The sequence below is a fragment of the Podarcis bocagei genome, assembly GCF_964188305.1.
Source record: "Podarcis bocagei genome assembly, chromosome: 11".
Taxonomy (NCBI): domain Eukaryota; kingdom Metazoa; phylum Chordata; class Lepidosauria; order Squamata; family Lacertidae; genus Podarcis; species Podarcis bocagei.
In genome coordinates this window covers 41,674,970-41,695,774 of record NC_138136.1, presented here as the reverse complement: position 1 = coordinate 41,695,774, position 20,805 = coordinate 41,674,970, and the positions used below count along the sequence as shown (strand labels likewise).

The 20,805-nt window shown below is 43.6% G+C and overlaps 1 protein-coding gene across 4 annotated transcripts in view; it reads left to right on the top strand.

The window, feature by feature from the left end:
• RAB3C (RAB3C, member RAS oncogene family) overlaps positions 1-20,805 on the top strand; it is a 117,123-nt gene that overhangs the window by 32,701 nt on the left and 63,617 nt on the right. The gene's annotated exons all lie outside the window — the stretch shown is intronic.

Here is a 20,805-nt window from a genome sequence, read left to right as displayed (position 1 = left end):
CTCTGGCCCAATGGTTGCCAGTGGCTTGATTTGAATTAATTTTATAATGAATGATTTTAGAGTGTTGTTTGTGTTGTACTTTTGTACTGTTTTATTGTTGTTAGCCGCCCTGAGCCCGGCTTCGGCTGGGGAGGGCGGGATATAAATAAAATTTATTATTATTATTATTATTATTATTATTATTATTATTATTATTATTATTATTAAGTGCTCAAGACGGGGTGGGGGGGAGGGAGTATTTCACCAGGGAATTACCCTTTCTAATTTACTTTACAATCCAAGAGCATTGAAATGACTAGATCATCAAAAGAAAGGCAGCATGATCACTCTGAACCAACATCCGGAATATTTTGAGCAGCACTCTCTGAATTTTGCAGTCCTGACATTCTCCGCGGCAAATGACAACATTAGTCTCTGCTTAAACAAGGTCAAAGGAAAGTCCCCAGTTCAATTACTCATTCTGGGTTTTGTGGATTATGCTGAAAGTATTTTCGTGTTCTTAATCAATACGCTGCTTATTTTTAAGGCTTTGATTGATTGAGTCGTTTTCACATCCACGAGTTTTTAAATTAGGTGCAAAAAAATGCACCAACAAATTGGATGCAATGTTTTGAACTAAAGAGGAAAGCAGCTATTTGAGCTTGGCCAAATTGAGGGGCATGGGGAATGGAGTGACATTTCTCAAGACTTCTTGAATTAAAGAAAGGCAAATGGAAGAGGAATAGTTTGGAGACAGCAGCATTCCTTTTTCCCAGGGCTAGAGACAGGTGAACTAAAATGGAAGAAACAAGCACATAAGAACATAAGATGAGGCTGCTGGATCAGTGCCCATCTAGTTAGGCATCCTGTTCTCGCAGCGGCCAGCTGGATGGCAGTGGGAAGCCTGTAAACCAGGCCTGAGTGCAACAGCATTCCACCTTCCTATGGTGGCCAACAACTGGTTTTCAGAAGCATGCTTCCTCATAGCCATCAGGTTTAGCCACATGAGGCAGCAGTTGCATCTCCATCCATCTTATCTGGAGCTAGATGCAGCTGACAACACTACACAACCCATTTGCATGGTTTTATTAAGAGCACACTGGTAGGATATAAGCTTTACATGACTCAGATTCTTAAGCTTAAGGTAGCCTTGATTTTCTGGGTGGATAAGAAATCAAATACAGTGGTACCTCGGGTTAAGAACTTAATTCGTTCTGGAGGTCTGTTCTTAACCTGAAACTGTTCTTAACCTGAAGCACCACTTTAGCTAATGGGGCCTCCCATTGCTGCCGGAGCACAATTTCTGTTCTCATCCTGAAGCGAAGTTCTTAACCCGAGGTACTATTTCTGGGTTAGCGGAGTCTGTAACCTGAAGTGCCTGTAAACCGAGGTACCACTGTAATAATAATAATATATGTATTTTTGCAAGAAATGTTTTCTACTATAATGTAGTTTTGTACGTTATTTTCACTGCATCACAAAAAATTGTACTTCGGTTTGCTCCAGTCAAAGTGTGAAATCGATACTTTTGCATTAAAACGGGAAGTCAACAAATTTCTCCCCATCCCTAATCACAAGTCTCTCGCCATAGAGCAAAAGTGTAAATTCCGTTTTCGCACATCACCCCCAAGTGCCCCAGAAGTGGGGATGTGAGCAACTTAAGCATCTGCTTGCTGGCCCTTTCTGCAAGTGCAAACAGGCCTTCAGGGTCCAACATCTGCCAAAGATCTCAGCAAGCTGCTGTTAGTCAGGGTTGACTGAACGGGACTGGCTACATCATGGACCAGCTTGAATCTAAATAGAATGCAGCTTGTTATCAGTGCCATTTAAATGACCTCCTCCATGCTAATGTGATTTGCAAGGTGGATCCTGGAGGTGTTTTGCAAAGGCTGGAAGCCATGGGCTTCTTCTATTAGAATTATCACCAAAACATCATTTATGTACTTCTCATACTAGAGTATAGTTACCAGTTGTTGTTTTTTGAGTGAATCCGGGGACACTTTTTTTTTTTAAGCTGAGTAGCAACAGGGAGTTAGTAGTGGAGATGGTGAGGCAAAAGACCCTGGGCCCAAGCATCCATGCATACTGCATAAAGGTGCAAAGCCCTTCTTTCGCACCCTGTGAGACATAAATGCACAGAGTTTTTTAAAAACTGGGCAACGGCTAGCCGGGCATGACTCCCAAGCCTCCCCTGATCAGTCAAAACAAAGGGGGAAGGGGGCAGGAGATCGCACAAGACACATCATATGCGCACAAGACACATCATATGGGGACTTCCAGCAAGGAAAAATGACGGGCGCCATGGCCGCAAGCAGCTCCTGAAGCCAGCCAGAGCCAACTACGCTACCAAGCTGGCTCTGGGCTGCTGAGGCTGCCACTGCCACATTTCCCGGGGACAGATTTGCAAATCCAGGGATGTCTGGTAACCCTATCCCTAGAGTGTAAACAGCACTGAAATGGAGGAGGTGACCTGTTGTTGCCACTGAGATCCTGATTGATGCAGATAACAGCAGGCACACCAACATCTGGAGTCCCAAATCTGGGATATGTGTCTTCCTGCCCATCCTCCTGTGTGAGTCACATGACCTGTGCAAGATCACGGAGCCCAAAAGATGTGCTTTTGGGGGGGGTGCGACCTCCCCACAAATGCTTTCCCCCCCGCAAGGTGAGATCTCAGTGCAAAATGATGCAAGATCATGGCACCCAAAAGGGCCACCGTGCTCTTGTACAAGAAAATGGGATGCCCCTTTTCCCGGCGTACTTGTGGGGTATGGATACAGGCGACTCTCAACTTATGTCGGGTTTTCGTTCCAGGGTGTGTAAAGCCAAAATCACATATAGTCAAAACACATTGGATTCAAGGGGGGGATGGGATTCCCAAAGTCTTTTTTCTTGGTTTACTGCCTCCTTCTCACTTCCTTTTCATTTTTTAAAAAAGTTGCTGAGCATGTAAAGCTGAATCCGCAAACGTTAAATGCACGTAGGCTGCGAGTTACCCATGCTTTCTTGTACTTACAGTAATTATGGGTGCACCAAAGGAACAGGGGAGGCTGCCTTAGACCATTCATTCTTTTAGCCCAATCTGCAGTCTACTAACTTGGCAGCAGGTCCCCAGAGTTTCAGATAGAAGTATTTTCCTAAGTCCCTACTTGCAGGTGTTATTTATGTATTTTAATTAATTATTTCATGTAATGTATTCACTGATTTATTGTGAAAATGAAACCAACAAGCTCAAAGCGATTTATAAAAAAAAGATACAACAATTAAAAAAATGGGGGGGAGATCACAGCTATACTTTAAAACATACAAAAGTTAAAATACTAAAACAGATTTAAACTGCCTCGTCTCTATAAGCACCTGAATAGCCTTGTCTAAACAAGAATGTTTTTAACAGGTGCCGAAAAGAGTACAGTGAAGGGACCTGCTTGATCTCAATAGGCAGAGAGTTCCAAAGGGCAAGCTCTGCCGCACTTAACAATTGAGTTCTTACAAGTGTTGAGCAGGTATTATGTGGCACCTGTAGATGTTAGGGATTTAAGCAGGGGAGTTTTGTATACAAAGCATGTACTCTGCCACTACAGTCTTTCACTAAAATTGTGATTGTTGCCCTTATCCACCTGCCTGAGGAGGCTCCTGAGAGCTTAAAGGTAAAGGGTAAAGGGATCCCTGACCATTAGGTCCAGTCGTGGCCGACTTTTGGGTTGCAGCGCTCATCTCGCTTTATTAGCCGAGGGAGCCAACGTAGAGCTTCCGGGTCATGTGGCCAGCATGACTAAGCCGCTTCTAGTGAACCAGAGCAGTGCATGGAAACGCCATTTACCTTCCCGCCGGAGCGGTACCTATTTATCTACTTGCACTTTGATGTGCTTTCAAACTGCTAGGTTGGCAGGAGCAGGGACCGAGCAACAGGAGCTCACCCCATCATGGGGATTTGAACCGCCAACCTTCTGATCAGCAAGTCCTAGATTCTGTGGTTTAACTCACAGCGCCACCCGCGTCCCTGAGAGCTTAGGTATCTTTAACATGGAATTTATTGAATGGTAGCTTTGTAGTGGAATTAATTTGAAAAAAAATGTAAATTTAAAAAGACTGAATGCAAGAAGAGAGAATACAATTGTCTTCATCATCACTGAAATGGACTATTGAATTGATTACCGTTCTTAACGTCAGATAAATTCTTTTCGATGGCAATGAAAGTGTTGCTTTGATAAAGACTGTAGCTAGAATAATTTTCTGTTCTATTTTATTAGGAGGCAAAATTGCCTGCATACATTAAAAGGACTTTGAAGGGAAAGAGCTGTTTATTATATTCATTTGCAAAGCATAAAGCAATCCATTAATAATTTGCCTATATTTTGCGAGGGCATGTTTTCATTCACTGGCTGCATATGGTCCATCATTGTGAGTCTCCCTTGCTGATGGTGCCATATAAAATGACAGCAAATGTTGATGGGCAATTGGCAGCTTAGGTTTAATGGCTGCAGCTGTCGTTATTTCCCTTTCTTATCTACCCTTCGCCAGGTTGTTCCATAATGTTCCCTGTATTCTGGATTTGGGAAGCCTCCTGGTTAGTAGTGGGAGAGAAATCCAATTCAGTATGCACTTAAAACCAAATCTTTCATATCTGCACTTTCTGAAATTATATGAGAATCAAAGCACAGCTACCCTATGAAATTTGCAATTAGCTGAATTTTGTGGTTCACTTCTCTAACTAAATGCTCTCCCCCCCCAAAAAAAAGCATATATCAAGTGAAAGTTTGCATAAACATTAATGTACTCGTAAAAACAAACATACAAAAATGTATTATATTTGAAGAAATTGTGGGCAAAATTATGCACCTTAGTGAAAAATTGCATACAAAAACTTGTTTATCAGGGAAAATTTGCACTAAAATGCTGCTGAATTTCCATGAGGATCTTTTTTTAAAAAAAAGGATTCTCAAATTGCATTGGAAATGTGGAGAGCTGAATTTAAGATTGGAAAAATGAGGAACTGATAGAATCAAAACTAACAGTTCCTTTCATCCTGGCTTCTGATCACAGTCAAGAGAATCATGTAACCAGCTCCACCAGTTGGGAGAAGATGTTGCCCATTCCTTAATGGACTTGAGCCTTCATTAGGTCATAAAGAGAAAACCCTGTGGGATTTCAAATGGGGATTCTGCCCCTGAACTGCCACCCAGCCCTGGCCAAAGAAGGGAACTAGCAGGAGTCCAGCCATCAATAAAGCTTCTTTGTACTAGAGTTGGTGAGAAACAGCTTATTTGGCAAACAGTTCTTGAAACACACCCAGTAATTCGAGGAGATACCTTTTCATAAAATTGTTCCTCACTTCCCTCTTTTGCTGAATCATTACCAAGTTTACTTAAGATGAAGAAGGCCCATTAGACTCAGTACTTCTTTCTCCTGATTACAGGACTCCACGTTTAACATCTGATTTCCTCCTCCACCACCAATAAAGATGCCATGGCCCGCCTTTTAAACCTTTGAGCCTGCTTTCAAATAAAGCATCTCCTTTAGGTTTTTGCAAGACATTCTCATTTTAAAAAGAAAGGAAATCCAAATGTGAAAAGGAATCTTACCTAGTTCACCACATTTAAAAATAATGTTGCCTAGAATGTTCTGCTGTGACTGTGTGTTTCAGAAACCCCTTTCAATCACTGCCCTCTATTTGGAGGGGGGATTTAATTCTTCACCAATAAAATGAGCTACTTGAGAAATATTGTTCACACTCTTTATATATTCAACTGCCATCCAGTATAATGGCAGTCGCTGGTGAATGGCAAAGAGGCAGCCCCTTTTTTAAACTGAATTTCCCAAGATTCAAATGGCAGCTTAGAACAGGGCTTTCTAAGAAAAACAAAATGGTGGTCATTCCAATACCCTTTCCCTATAAGAATTTCACCTAAGCCCTGAAATATAGCTGAAACAGAACAGTTGATTCTGAAGTGGGTGAAAAGGCTGACAAATGGTCAATTTGGTTGAGCCCTGTATTGCACCAATAGGTCTGAGGAGCTAGTACTTGATACTTGTAAAGGCTTCTATGTTAGACCTCCACAATGGTCTGAAAAACTAGGAGAATCGGCTCTTGCTGCCCCTTGCTAGCTACAGATCACTCTCCATCTGCCTTTGTTTTAAGTCATCTCTTCTCAATAGGAATCGTGTGCTGACAAACGCTCCACCCCGCATCCATCATACATGTTCCTTAAATATGAGGAACTTTTAGAAGTGGGCTGCAGGAGGGAGAGGGAAGGAGAGATGAAAGTCCAGCTGGTTGCATGCAAAGCCCTCCATCTGAGTTTCCTCACATGCACAGCATTCCCCCCACCAGTCATGTGTCTGAACGTTCTGTGAACACAGGACTTTGTCCCGTAACTCACCCTTAAACTAAATCAAAGAGATAAGCTGAATAATCAACTGACCTACCTCATAAATCTGACTAGTAGGTCCATAATTCACATTAATTTCCTGAGCAAGAGAACATATGCCATAATCAGATCATGAACAAAATGATCCTTCCTTTAAAAAACACACAACACAATAAAAAATAAAACCCTAAGATCAAAGGAGTGATAATGCAATTTTACTTCAATGTGTTTCTAGATAACGCATTATATCCAAAGAAACAACATCTGGACAGCTTTGTAGGAAACAGAAGCCCAGTTCGGGGATGAAGCTGTAGCCAAACACACAAGCATATGCCTACGGCTAACCTTAGACAGATGATTCCAGTTACAGATAGGTAGCCGTGTTGGTCTGTCATAGTCAAAATAAAAAAATTCCTTCCAGTAGCACCTTAAACTTAGTTGGTCTTTAAGGTGCTACTGGAAGGAATTTTTTTACTTAGATAGATGAATTTCACCCACAAGTTGACTGCAGACAAATGTTCAACTCATCAAGGCCTGGTGTCTTCGAAAACTGTCGTGAGAAGAGTGTCAGCTTTGAATTCCAAGCTCCATTTCTAAACATATGTCCTCATAGAACCATCTCCATGTTTCTCTTTCTGGTATATCCTACTCATACTTTGTGCAGTTTTCACCTCATGCCATTCCCTGCAACCAGATGTTCAGCAGAGACTGATGTCTGGGAACCCAAGTCTCCACTGTCACGATTTTGAGAGCAATGAAGATAGGAAGGGATTCTTAATCCTCCTCTGCTTCTCCTTACCCATTCTTCTCCCAACTGCTGCAAACATGCTTAAGAAAAGGGAATTGCCGTATTTTTTGCTCTATAAGACTCACTTTTTCCCTCCTAAAAAGTAAGGGGAAATGTGTGTGCATCTTATGGAGCGAATGCAGGCTGCGCAGCTATCACAGAAGCCAGAACAGCAAGAGGGATTGCTGCTTTTACTGCGTAGCGATCCCTCTTGCTGTTCTGGCTTCTGAGATTCAGAATATTTTTTTTCTTGTTTTCCTCCTCCAAAAACTAGGTGCGCCTTGTGGTCTGGTGCGTCTTATAGAGCGAAAAATACAGTAATTAAGAAGCGGCAGGTGAGGAAGGGCTGAGCTCTCCTAGCCTGTTCACTTACCTTCTAAAGCAGGGGTGACTCTACCCTTCAGATGTTGCTGAACTACAACAGATAGGGTGAAATCAATTCAGTTCACATTTAAAAGAGAGGCTACTTAAATTGCATTTTTAAAAACGCTATCTGAGCTAACACATAGCCGCCCTTCAAGATTTCACATTCTCCAAATTTTGCGATACCGTTCTCCAGCTAAGCAATGTGTACAAAAATGCACATACTAGGTACAATTGCATTAAGTTAGAGCAAATTGCTTTGCAAAATGCCTATTGGGCAGAATTGCAAACAAAGCTGTGTACGTTAGGAGGAATGTGAACTAAAATGCTGATATTTTTAATGATGTTTTGTTGTGTGTGTGCTTTTTAAATCCCAATCTGATGTGGAGAATTGAATTTAAGATTGTAAAAATGATAAAAGGAGAGAACATGAGGTTAACCCATCCTTAACTATATCCCTTCTGCCCTAGCCAGCATGGCCAATGGTCAGAGTGATGTAAATTGTCATCCAACAACATCTAGGGTCACAGATTAGCCAGCCCTGCTCTAAATCACACCCTCTTCTCACCACTTTTCAGATTTTCATTTGTGATCTAGACCTTCCATTCCATCAAATGCCTAGCTTGGTCTTTAATATCAGTACCAAATGTAAGCACAACGTTCTCCATTATTACTCCCCTCCCCCACATTTTCCTCTTTTTCAATTCCATGCACAATTTTCTTTACATGTTTCAGAATTAACTACTGCACAAAGTATATCTGCCTCACAATTCACAATGGGGAGACAATCCAGAGAACTCATTTCTGTGCAAAAAAAGTCGGAAGGAACAGGTTTGGTTATAATGCAATTACCTGAGCAAGAGAACCATAAAACATCCCTTTAACAGGCTTCTGCTTCCTTTTTTAAAAATAGCAAACTTATAATTCATATCCCACAATCCATTGCTGCACCTGCTGCTTTAGACTGATAAGAAGAACATCAGTACTGTAAATGCACAACCTTTTCTCTTATCAGAGAAAACTAGGCTTGAGAAATATGCCTGCTTGCTGTCAAAAGAAGCATGTTTGTAGTCAGACAAGGGGAAATGTTATCAACGTATTTCAATAAAACACATCTGTTTGGTGTCATGCCAGTTTGGCAGACCCGTGTGCCAACTCGGCACACCTGAATTCCTGAGAGAAAATTTGTCACCTTGCCAGTTACTGTGCCCTCTGAAAAGAAATATTTGGGCCTTGGAGAAGTCTGCTACTCATTCATGAAATGGTGGTTTCTGTCAGTTCCACATTCATTCATACAGAAGTGTCAACGCCGAGATTTCAGTGAGCAAATGAACATGAGAAAATGGCGGGGGGAGACATCCTCCTACTTGAGCAGGAAAGGCGATTGACACACTGGAGGCGTCTCCCCTTACTGTGTGTGCCAAAACCCACATTCAGTTGTGATATTTAGGGAGGTTAGAATGGGATCTGTGATCTCAATCCGCATGTGACTATTTTTCTGGGGTTGGTAGCAGCCTATGGTTTTGTTATTAAGCCGTACAAACTACCTGTTGGTAATTCTACCACCCTCACTTTGGGAGGGGAGAGTGGCAGCCCAGGAGAAGGAATTATCTCTAGCAGCCTCTGAGTAGCAGGATTCCCTCCCCATAGAGATGCTTCTGGCATCTTCATTGTATGGCTTTATACTGAAGACATGTCTCTGTACCCTGGCCTTTGACATCTAAAATACATGTTTTTAGGACCCACCATAATCTTGCAACTGATTTCTTTTAAACTGAATATTGTAACTTTAAGTGGTTTTAACCTGCCCTAGGTTAAACCACTGAGCCTAGGGCTTGCTAATCAGAAGGTCGGCAGTTCAAATCCCCGCAACCGGGTGAGCTCCTATTGCTCGGTCCCAGCTCCTGCCAACCTAGCAGTTCGAAAGTGCAAGTAGATAAATAGGTACTGCTCTGGCGGGAAGGTAAACGGTGTTTCCGTGTGCTGCTCTGCTTTGCCAGAAGTGGCTTCGTCATGCTGGCCACATGACCCAAAAGCTCCCTCGGCCACTAAAGTGAGATGAGCGCCACAACCCCAGAGTCGCCCGCCACTGGACCTAATGGTCAGGGGTCCCTTTACCTTTACCTTAGGACCTTATAATGAAAGGTAAGAAAGAAATTGGAATATTGCTATTATATGTAACCACAATATCTGCTTTTAAAATACGTCATCTTTTGCTGGATGATGAAGATTTAGCTTTGCATAATCTAAAAGTAGGTTTCTGAATGAATTGTGTGGTGAATTTAGCTGCTTCCTCCCTTCTGAAAATTGTAACGGTGCTTCCTCCAGGGAGGAGGTTCTTTATTTTAGTTAGTTCATTATTTAACAGCATTTATTATGCTGTCTGATGACACCATTGTCTGGGAGACTTATAAACAATAAAGCATCACGATACCGTATAATACAATAATTGCTGCAAAGCAAAATAAAAACCAGTAAACGAAGTTCAACATTACATTTCAGCACAAAAAATTCAGTAGCAGGGAGTAGAAAGGAACAGAGAAATATTTATTTCAGAAATTACATTTATTTTAAATATGCAGCAGGAATAAAATTATGCCACAAATCTAAAACTTCAGTGGATTTGAACATTCATAATTCAAAAGCCTGGAATCCTTTTTTTTTTTAATTAAAAAAAAACTGCCACCCAAAAGACCACAAATCAGGTGACCAAAAGTCAGGTGAACCTGTCTGAAGATGATTTTCCATAACTGAGAACAACCACTAAGAAAGAAGATAGCCACCCATTGCATCTCCTTTGGTGGGAGCTCCCAGAGAAGAGCCTCTGACAATATTAACTTGGTCTAGATAGGTACATTAGGAAGAGGAAATTCTTTAGTTTAGGACTATTAATGACCTGTGGGACGCGGGTGGCACTGTGGGTTAAACCACAGAGCCTAGGACTTGCCGATCAGAAGGTTGGCGGTTCGAATCCCCACAATGGGGTGAGCTCCCGTTGCTTGGTCCCTGCTCCTGCCAACCTAGCAGTTCGAAAGCACATCAAAGTGCAAGTAGATAAATAGGTACCACTCTGGCGGGAAGGTAAACGGCGTTTCCGTGCGCTGCTCTGGTTCACCAGAAGCGGCTTAGTCATGCTGGCCACATGACCCAGAAGCTGTACTCTGGCTCCCTCGGCCAATAAAGCGAGATGAGCGCCGCAACCCCAGAGTTGGCCACGACTGGACCTGATGGTCAGGGGTCCCTTTACCTTTTTATAAGTGACCTGAGACTAGCATTTTCAGTTGGGCCTGGAAACAGATTGGAAGTGATAGTTTACTGAAGGCAACAGTAGGTAGCAGTGGGTTGGAGGCAGATAAAGGAGATCCATCTTTGAATGCTGCTTTGATCTGACACCCTGCCTGGACCTCCTTCCATATCCATTCTCAGACATAAATGGAGCCTCCAGCGACTTGTGCTCCATCCTATTCTTGTGTTTGAGTATAAGGACAGAACTAGCTGCTATACATGGATGCCATTTCTGTTTTTCTGCACCGCAAGAGTGTCCCTATGTTACAAGCCAGAACCACAACTGCAGCCTATCCAGCCACTAATGATGGCACACATCTTCATTGATCCTGAAGGTGACATGGTGTGAAATATTTGAGGCCAGAAGAGTAATGGAAGATGCACAGATTACACATGCATACAGGCCAATGAATCTTTTGGGAATAGATCGGTAAGGCAAATCTGGACGAATGGATTGTCTTCTTGACACAGCGACACACCAGGAGTCATATCTACATCATTTGATCATTAGTAAGGACTTAGACTTAAGGAGGAAGAGGTGTCCCTGCCAAAGTTAATATCTGTACCTGACAAACCAAGTTCGTTTCTCAAAACACGTTGCTTAAACCACCAGAGCATCATTATTGGACGAATCATAATAACCAATGAATGAATGATTTATAACTTACTATACACTAACAACTTCTTTAATATTCCATGTATTTGCTGCAGCGTCGGAAAAATTTTAAGGGAATGATTCAGTGAGGTTTTCTGCTTTTCTGACTCACAAAATGAGGCAGAAAATAGGAACATTACAGCTAAGATAACTGAAATATAATGCATGTGACAAAAATTTCGGCATGTCCATAGCTAACCTTTCATCAAAATTCAAATTATACTAGCAATTATCTGAAAAAATATAATCAAACGTTTGTGTCATTTCTGGCTTGGATAAAAATACTTTCAGAGCTTGTAGCTTCTCCAAATAACCTAGTATCGGGGAGAGGGGTTAAATTGGAAGAGATCTTGGAGGTTATCTAGTCCAAACCAGTTCAGGATTCAAACTCGGCATCCCTGACAGATGGCCACTCAAATTCTGGTTAAGTTCCTCCTGAGAAGGACAGCCAACCACCTTCTCTCTTGGGATAGATGAATCTATCAATTTCAGTTTTTCTCCATTTCCTCATTTATCCATTCTTAAATTCAGTTTGCCCCATTTCCTCATTCATTTGTAGCTTAAAATAAATAGATCAGTAGGCATTTTGTGCTCGTGTTACCATGTACACAGTTTTGAAGTATGAATTAAGGAAGTTCATATTAAAAAGAAAACTGAGCTACTTTTTCCCCATCCTGTATTCTGAGGCAGTTTGTTCAATACAGTGTTTCTCAAACTTGGGTCTCTAGCTGCTGTTGGACTACAACTCCCATCATTCCTAGCTAGCAGGACCAGTGGTCAGGGAGGATGGGAGTTGTAGTCCAACAACAGCTGGAGACTTGAGTTTGAGAAACAATGATTTAATTGCTCTTACCATGTTGAATAGTTCTTACCACTAGGAAGTGTTGCAAAATGATTAGCCCAAAGCACCTCCATTGGAATTTCTGCCCATTGGTTTCAGTCCTGGCCTCCTGCCTTCTGGATCAACAGAGAACAAGTCTGATCCATCTTCCCCATGACAGTCCTTCAGATATTTTAGGACTGCTATCATGGCCACTTACCCCATTCAGTATTCGGTTGAGTCACATTATGAATTTTCATCCTTTCTCAATTTTCACACACTCCGAATGCCAGTTCTTTAGAAATTAACAGAAGCTGTGGCATTGACTTCAGAGAGATCCAGCAATTGGATAATACCTAGTTAAGACTGTCTCTAGGATCCACTTTGAGCCTTTCTATTGACCTTTGTAAATCAAGAATTTCTAGACAACATTCTGGTTTGGCTGTATTATTAGTCAGAGGGAGAGAAGGTAACAGTATCAGCACCCTTGACCATTGTGCCTGAATACCCCTGGCCATCCTCATTATATTGCTTCCTGGTGCCCCCATGTAATTATATCATTAATTATGCCCATCCTCTTTTATTTTATTTTCTTAACACAAAGTCTGGAGCAGCTGCTAAAATTGCCTCACGGAAGGGAAGCTGAGCCCCTGCCAGACTTACTTTGAGGAGAAGGTGAGAGATCAGGCGAGAAAACCAAAGGCATTCAGCACATCTGTGAAGGAAAATAAAACCCCAGCCCTCCTGTATGGCAGGAACACATCTATTTTTGGGTTATCAAGTGTTCAGCGGGCGGAAGAGCCAATATTAGAAGCTCCCATCAAATTGCAAGAACCTTTTGAGGTCACCAAAGCCAAACAACAAGAGCAGTGCGCTCATTGGATGTTGGCTCTCTTATAGGACATAATAACCTTTGCGGGGAGGAGGTAAAAAAGAAGGGAGGGAGGGAGGGAGGGAGAATTCTACAGTTAAAACTGAGCAAAGCAACATTTTAAGCATGACCTTCCAGGACCAACTTCACATTTCACAGATGATGACATTTTTATTCTCAAGTCTAATAAGGACCTCAGGGTTGTGGGTCCAAGCCCCATGGTAGACAAAAAGATTTCTGCATTGCAAGGGGGTTGGACTAGAATCAGGGGTCAGCAAACTTTTTCAGCAGGGGGCCAGTCCACTGTCCCTCAGACCTTGTGGGGGGCCAGACTATATTTTAAAAAATAATAATCAATGAATTCCTATGCCCCACAAATAACCCAGAGACACATTTTAAATAAAAGGACACATTCTACTCATGTAAAAACATGCTGATTCCCGGACCATTCATGGGCCGGATTTAAAAGGTGATTGGGCCGGATCTGGCCCCTGGACCTTAGTTTGCCAACCCATGGACTAGATCAGGGGTGTCAAACTCAAATTCATCGGGGGCCGCATCAGCAGTTTGGTCACCCTCAAAGGGCTGGTTGTAACTGTAGGACTATGTAAAGGACATGTAAAGTGGAGGTTTCCTGTGTAGAACGGCCGGCGCCGCTAGAGGGCAGATGTTCTCTGGCTTGTAGGCTGCCGCGCATGCGCTGAAGAGGCGGCTTTCTTGTGTAAAAAAAAAAGCGAGAATAAAAGGTGAAGGCCGGTGGCCGGCGGCGGCTACACAGGCCACATGACAAGGTCTGGCGGGCAGGATTCGGCCCGCGGGCCTTGTGTTTGACACCCGTGGACTAGATGGTCCCTTCCAACTCTACAATTCTCTGATTCTGTGATCCTAAAGATTAATATATTTATTGTGGAATGAGCCACAGGGTATATACTTTTGAAGCTATGAGTTCTTATTCCAGTCTGGAATAAACTCATCCGTCTTTAAAATGCCATTAAACTTTTAAATATTTTTCCTACAATAGGGTCACACATCCACATTATGCATTATAAAGCACTCTTATGCCACTTGAGCAGTCCTGGCTTCCCACAAAGAATCCTGGAAACTAGTTTGTGAAAGTTGCTGTGAGGCCTGTTAGGAGACCCCATCACAGAGCTATAATTCCCAGCACCCTTAGCTACAGTTCCCAGGATGTTTTGTGGGGGGCATGGCAGTAAATAGTCTAAGAGTGCCCCTTATCCACGGTGTGGATGTGACCTACCATAGTTATCATTCTGGAGATTATTGAGAATATCTGAGTTAAGATGCAGCTATTGTCCTTCTAGAGTTTTAAAATACACTGCAAGTTAAAAAGGGCTTATGAATTTCTGTAATAATAATTGCATTGGTTTTTTTATGGCAAAAGCTTTCATGGACTAGAGTACACTTCACAAGATGCTTGAAACACTATTCCCCAGTTGGCAGCTTTATATATAATTTGGTATAGAGGAAGAAATTACAAGTGTTATAAAGAGTGGGATTAAATAGCATTGGAATGCAAAAAGGACAGGCAATACTAGTCAAGTATGCAAAATAATTGCAACCTCCTTTTCCTACCCATGGCATTGAGACTTAAAACAGCATAGTCCCAGAGTTGGCATCACTTGAAGCCATTATATATTGAGGGATGGGAGCTAAACCCTAGAAATTAACAAACGGTAGGATTTTGATTATTTAGAGTATTGAAGGGAAGATTGCAGCTCCATGGCAAAGGACAAGCTATGCTTCCTTTCCAAGCCAGGGCCTCACCTGGGATTATAGGTGCTGGTACGGGGGCCCCTGGGTGCTCCAGCCCCCACAACATTTCCCATGGAGGGGCCAGGCACCCAAAGATTTTTGTGCCGGGGCTGTGCGCACATGCTACTGTGGCTCTCCTCCTACTCTCCCCCTCCCAGGTCAGACCTGACCCGGGAGTGGAGCTGCAGCTGGGAACAAGGGAGCTGGCAGCTTCCTTGCGCACACAGCCCTGTAAAGGAGTGAGGCCAGTGGCATAGCGTGGGTTGTCAGCACCCGGGGCAAGGCAAGTAATTTGCGCCCCCTAACCCATGGATTTGTGCCCCCTAACCAGTGGATTTGCGCCCCCTAACCCTAACCCCCAGATGTTGCGCCCGGTGCGGCCGGCCCCTCCTGCACCCCCCACGCTACGCCACTGAGTGAGGCGGCACTGTGGCAATGCAGCTGGCTCTGCCTCTCCTCCTCCTCCTCTCTGCTCGGTGATGCTGCTGCCGCCCCGACTCTCCTCTCCATCTGAGCAGAGCTGAGGCTGCGTGTGAGGGAGCTGGCTGCTCCCTTGGGTGCGTAGCCCAGTGCAGGAGAGGGGTGGCAACCCAGCTGTTGACGCCTCTCCTCCACTCCGACCCCAGGTCAGGCCTGATCCGAGAGCGCAGCTGCTGCAGGAACGAGGAACCAGGCTCCAATGAAGGAGCCTGTGGGAGGGAGGCACCTGGTTGCGCCCCCCTCTCAAAAATGTGCCCGGGGCCACTGCACACCCACTGACAAGCGCATGTGATGTCAGGCATACACGCCAGCAAACACAGCCTCAGACACCCACAGCCCTGAGGGCAAGCCGGAGGGCCTGTCTAGGGTAGAGGCATTGACATGACCAACAGTGTTGATGGCTCATCTGAGAGGAATCTTGGGCCTAGGGCCAAGCAGACAGAAGGTTGCCATGGTAACTGTGTGTGAAGTGGCAGGAGAAGAGAGTCTTTAGCAAGGTGTGCAGGGAAGAAGAAGGGAGTAAAAAAAGAGAGAGAGATTCATATTGAGCAGGCTGGCTGGGAGAGATGCCTTGGACTCCAGTTCTGCATTGCTATGGGGAACAAGCCCAACGTGAGGTGACCATGCTGTAAGACAGGCTTCCTCAACCTTGGCCCTCCGGATTTTTTGGCCTACAAATCCCATGATGCCTAGCTAGCAGGACCAGTGGTCAGGGATGGTGGGAATTGTAGTCTCAAACCGAGGTTGAGGAAGCCTGCTGTAAGATCTGGATTCCGTTCATGCAGGCTGAAGGTGTAAATAGGTGAATAAAGCATATTTCTTAAAGCTACGACAGTCTCCACTGCAACTTCAGTGATCCCAAGGAGCACAGACTCTGGGTGAGTGCCTGGAACCCCCTGGAATATCGCTATTGCTTGGCAGAGAGTGGGGCTGGCACCCAACAATATAAAATACAGAACTGCCAGTTCTAGCGTTTGCTAATCTTGTTTCCTTTATTAAACCCATTTTTTTCCTTATGCTTTTCACTTCAAAACATGCTGTGTGTTGAAATAATGGGATTTTGTGGTCTTTGGGTTGTTGTTTTTTGGGGGTTTTTTGCTGGATTTGTGCTGTTGCTGGCATGATCGGAGGAGCAGAGAAGAAAGACTACTCATTTATTTTTATTTTGCAGGCACTTCATGGAGCAGATGCACCATGGTGCTAAAGGCTAGTACAGTAAATGAACCTGTACAGTGGTGCCCCGCAAGACGAATGCCTCGCAAGACGGAAAACTCACTAGACGAAAGAGTTTTCCGTTTTGGAGGTGCTTCGCAAAACAAATCTCCTATGGGCTTGCTTCGCAAGACGAAAATGTCTTGCGAGTTCCTCCGGGTTCCCCCCTTTTTCTAAGCTGCTAAGCCGCTTATCAGCTGATCCGATAAGCCGCTAAAAGCCGCTAATAGCGCTAATCCGCTAATCCGTCAATGGGCTTGCTTCGCAAGATGAAAAAACCGCTAGACGAAGAGACTCTCCGAACGGATTCTTTTCATCTTGCGAGGCACCACTGTATTTTACATGTACTACTACCAACTGCTGGGGGTTCACACGATTGGCTATTCCTCCATACAAAACAGGTGAAAGTACTTTATCCAGGAGAAGGGATTTAGGATGCCCTTCTTATGGACAAGCTAGTTCTCTGTGGATCTTTCTTTTAGCATGTAGGAACATTGGCACATGAATCCCCATCTGTACACGCACCCCTTCACTCTGTATCCAGTACAGTGGTGCCTCGCAAGATGAACGCCTCGCAAAACGAAAAACTCGCAAGATGAAAGAGTTTTCTGTTTTTGAGTCGTTCCGCAAGACGAATTTCCCTATGGGCTTGCTTCGCAAGAAAAAAGCCCATAGGGAAATCTCCGGGGACCTCTTTTAAAATGCTGGCGGTCGGGAGCAAAGACTTTTGCCCACCGCCGGCCTTCATTTATGTCACGATCATTTATGTCACATGATCACTCAAATACAATATGGAAATCAATGGGGAAATGTCAGGGAAACAGAATAAACTGCTATGTGAATGTAGCCCCCTCCAGCTCTGATTTTAGGAGAATGCCATGAGAAAACATGGAAATTGCAGGCTGATTCAAATCTGGCAGCCTGTGCAAATCAGGTGAATTTACAGCCCCACCAAGGCAACAGTCCTGTGCACATTTCATGGAATCATAGAGTTTGAAGGGACCCAAGGGTCATCTAGTTTACACTCTTTTTTTAAAAAAGTATTTTTTATTAAAGATTTCTTGGTTTACAAAAATGTGCAATGTCTCTTTTTTCAAGTTACATTTTCTACAGATCAGTTTCATTTGTTGAGACATTAGTGTTACATTAGGAATGAAAGGGGGGAAGAGGGGGGTGGGGTGGAGTCGGGTGGCGATGTTTCTATTTTACTTAATGTGTGTGGGGGGGTTTGTGTCAGCGTCGCTTGTGCAGGTTCTCTTTGCTATTCGCTTGTGTTCCTTTGGTGGTGAGAGAGGTTGGGGTTGGCCTAGGGTGTGGTTGTTCGTTTGTGACTGGCTGTGGTGAACTTTGTTTTCATGTGTGATAATAATAATAATAATAATAATAATAATAATAATAATAATAATAATAATAATAATAATAATAATTTATTATTTATACCCCGCACATCTGGCTGAGTTTCCCCAGCCACTCTGGGCGGCTCCCAATCAGTGTTAAAAACAGTACAGCGTTAAATATTAAAAACTTCCCTGAACAGGGCTGCCTTAAGATGTCTTCTGAATGTCAGGTAATTATTTATCTCTTTGACATCTGATGGGAGGGCGTTCCACAGGGCGGGCGCCACTACCGAGAAGGCCCTCTGTCTGGTTCCCTGTAGCCTCACTTCTCGCAATGAGGGAACCGCCAGAAGGCCCTCGGCGCTGGATCTCAGTGTCCAGGCTGAACGATGGGGGTGGAGACGCTCCTTCAGGTGTACAGGACCGAGGCCATTTAGGGCTTTAAAGATCAGCACCAACACTTTGAATCGTGCTCGGAGATGTACTGGGAGCCAATGCAGATCTCTCAGAACCGGTGTTATGTGGTCCCAGCGGCCACTCCCAGTCACCAGTCTAGCTGCCGCATTCTGGATTAATTGCAGTTTCCGGGTCACCTTCAAAGGTAGCCCCACGTAGAGCGCGTTGCAGTAGTCCAAGCATGAGATAACTAGAGCATGCACCACTCTGGCGAGACAGTTCGCGGGCAGGTAGGGTACCAGGTGGAGTTGGTAGACAGCTGCCCTGGAGACAGAGTTTACCTGCGCCTCCATGCACAGCTGTGAGTCCAAAATGACTCCCAGGCTGCGCACCTGGTCCTTCAGGGGCACAGTTACCCCATTCAAGACCAGGGAATCCCCCACACCAACCCGCTCCCTGTCCCCCAAAAACAGTACTTCTGTCTTGTCAGGATTCAACCTCAATCTGTTAGCCGCCATCCATCCTCCAACCGCCTCCAGCACATAAAGACTAAAGCCACAATAGCTCTCGCTTATAAAACTTGTGCTTAAATTAGTCTTTAAGCTGCCACAAGACTGTGGTATTTGCAGCAACAGACTAACGTGTGTGAATGGCGTGGGTGGGTGTTTTTGAATCAGGTTAGCCGTATTGATTCGTATACTGTTGGTGGATTCTTGTTGGGCTGTGTATGTGATAAAGGGGAGCCATACTTGGGTGAAGGCATCTTCTATTTGTCCCTGTGTCAGTTTCAGTTTATTGGTTAATTTTTCTAGTGAGGCTGTTTCCCATACTATTTGGTACCATTGGTCCATGCTTACTCCTGACAGGTCTCTCCAGTGTCTGGTTGTGCTGTTTCTGTTTGCTGAAAGTAGGTGGGTTGTGATGTTTATTAAACTTGGACAACTTGCTCCTAAGTAAGCATTCATGGGATCGGCTTTCCGGACCGTAATCCAATGCACATATACAGTCATACCTCGGGTTACAGACGCTTCAGGTTGCGCGTTTTCGGGTTGCACACCGTGCTGAACCCGGAAGTACCAGAACAGGTTACTTCCGGGTTTTGATGCTTGTGCATGTGCAGAAGCACTAAATCACCCTTTGCGCATGTGCAGAAGTGCCAAATTGCAACCCACACATGCGCAGACGCAGCGCTGTGGGTTGCGAACATGCCTCCCGCACGGATCACGATTGCGACCCGAACATCCACTGTAGAAGGAAGTGATCACCACCAAACACAGTGGGACTTGCTTTTGAGTAAACACTATTATGTCTGACTATAAATATGTGTTTGTTACTACCCTGGATGTACATGGATCATTACTAAAGGATATCTGTCAAACAGCCACCATAGTGCAAGCATATTTGAAACTATTTCATATATTTCTAGCTGGTACTAGAACAAATGAAAAGGCTCCATCGAAAATCTTTATGTATTTTCCCCTGTTCATCCAGGAAGAAGATGGATTGCCATGGTAACACCATCATGGAACAATAGGTCAAGTTTTTATCAATATTCGTCAGGCTTGTTCTGTTAGATTTTGCTTAGAAAGTGACTCTGGGCTAAAAGACAGACCATTACATTTTGGATTTAAAGCTAATCTGATCAGTGGGTAAATTAGGACCAGTGAGCAAGCAAGATTGAATTGATAAACGAACTGGTTTTTACATAGAGGCTCAAATTGCAGTTTAATGAGGAACGCCAGCATTGTTTTACAGCAAGAAATGTAAATGAAATATGGAAATGGATTATCCCATGCTTTTCATTTGCATAAAAGTCAGGCATAATGAAAGCAACAGAAGGGATAAAAACTGTGCAGAAAGATGGTTCAGGGAAATATTAGCACATTATTAACTGAAGTCATCTTTAGTGATATTAAATACTTTAGAGAGTCTTGTGGCACCATAAAGACTAAAGCCACAGTAGCTCTCGCTTATAAAACTTATGCTTAAATTAGTCTTTAAGCTGCCACAAGACTGTGGTATTTGCAGCAACAGACTAACATGGCGAACCTTCCTGAAACAAAATATTATAGAGTTTGAATGTGTTTGGAAACAATCCAAAGAGAATTGAGGTTTATTCAACAACTGTCACAATAAATGAAGCTTAAGCACCCTGTTAACATTCTCTGGATCACTGCATATGGGTAAAATCCACCAGGAAGATTTCCTGTGCCAACAACCAACTGAAATGAAAGAAAATTTTCTTTTTGATGTGAGCTGCAGAACTATGGGTAATGCTGAGAATTTCCTTCCTTGATTATACCCATGTAACAATTTCTGAGAGTGAACACAAGTAATGGAAGGAGGGAGGGAGAATGGGTTTGATATAAAGGCATATGGTTCACAAAGCTGTTTGTTCACAGTATATGTAAACTGACATGAGGTGCAGAGACCTTGAACTTGTGGGCCAAACCTCCTCATTTGCCCAAGGAGGCCATTT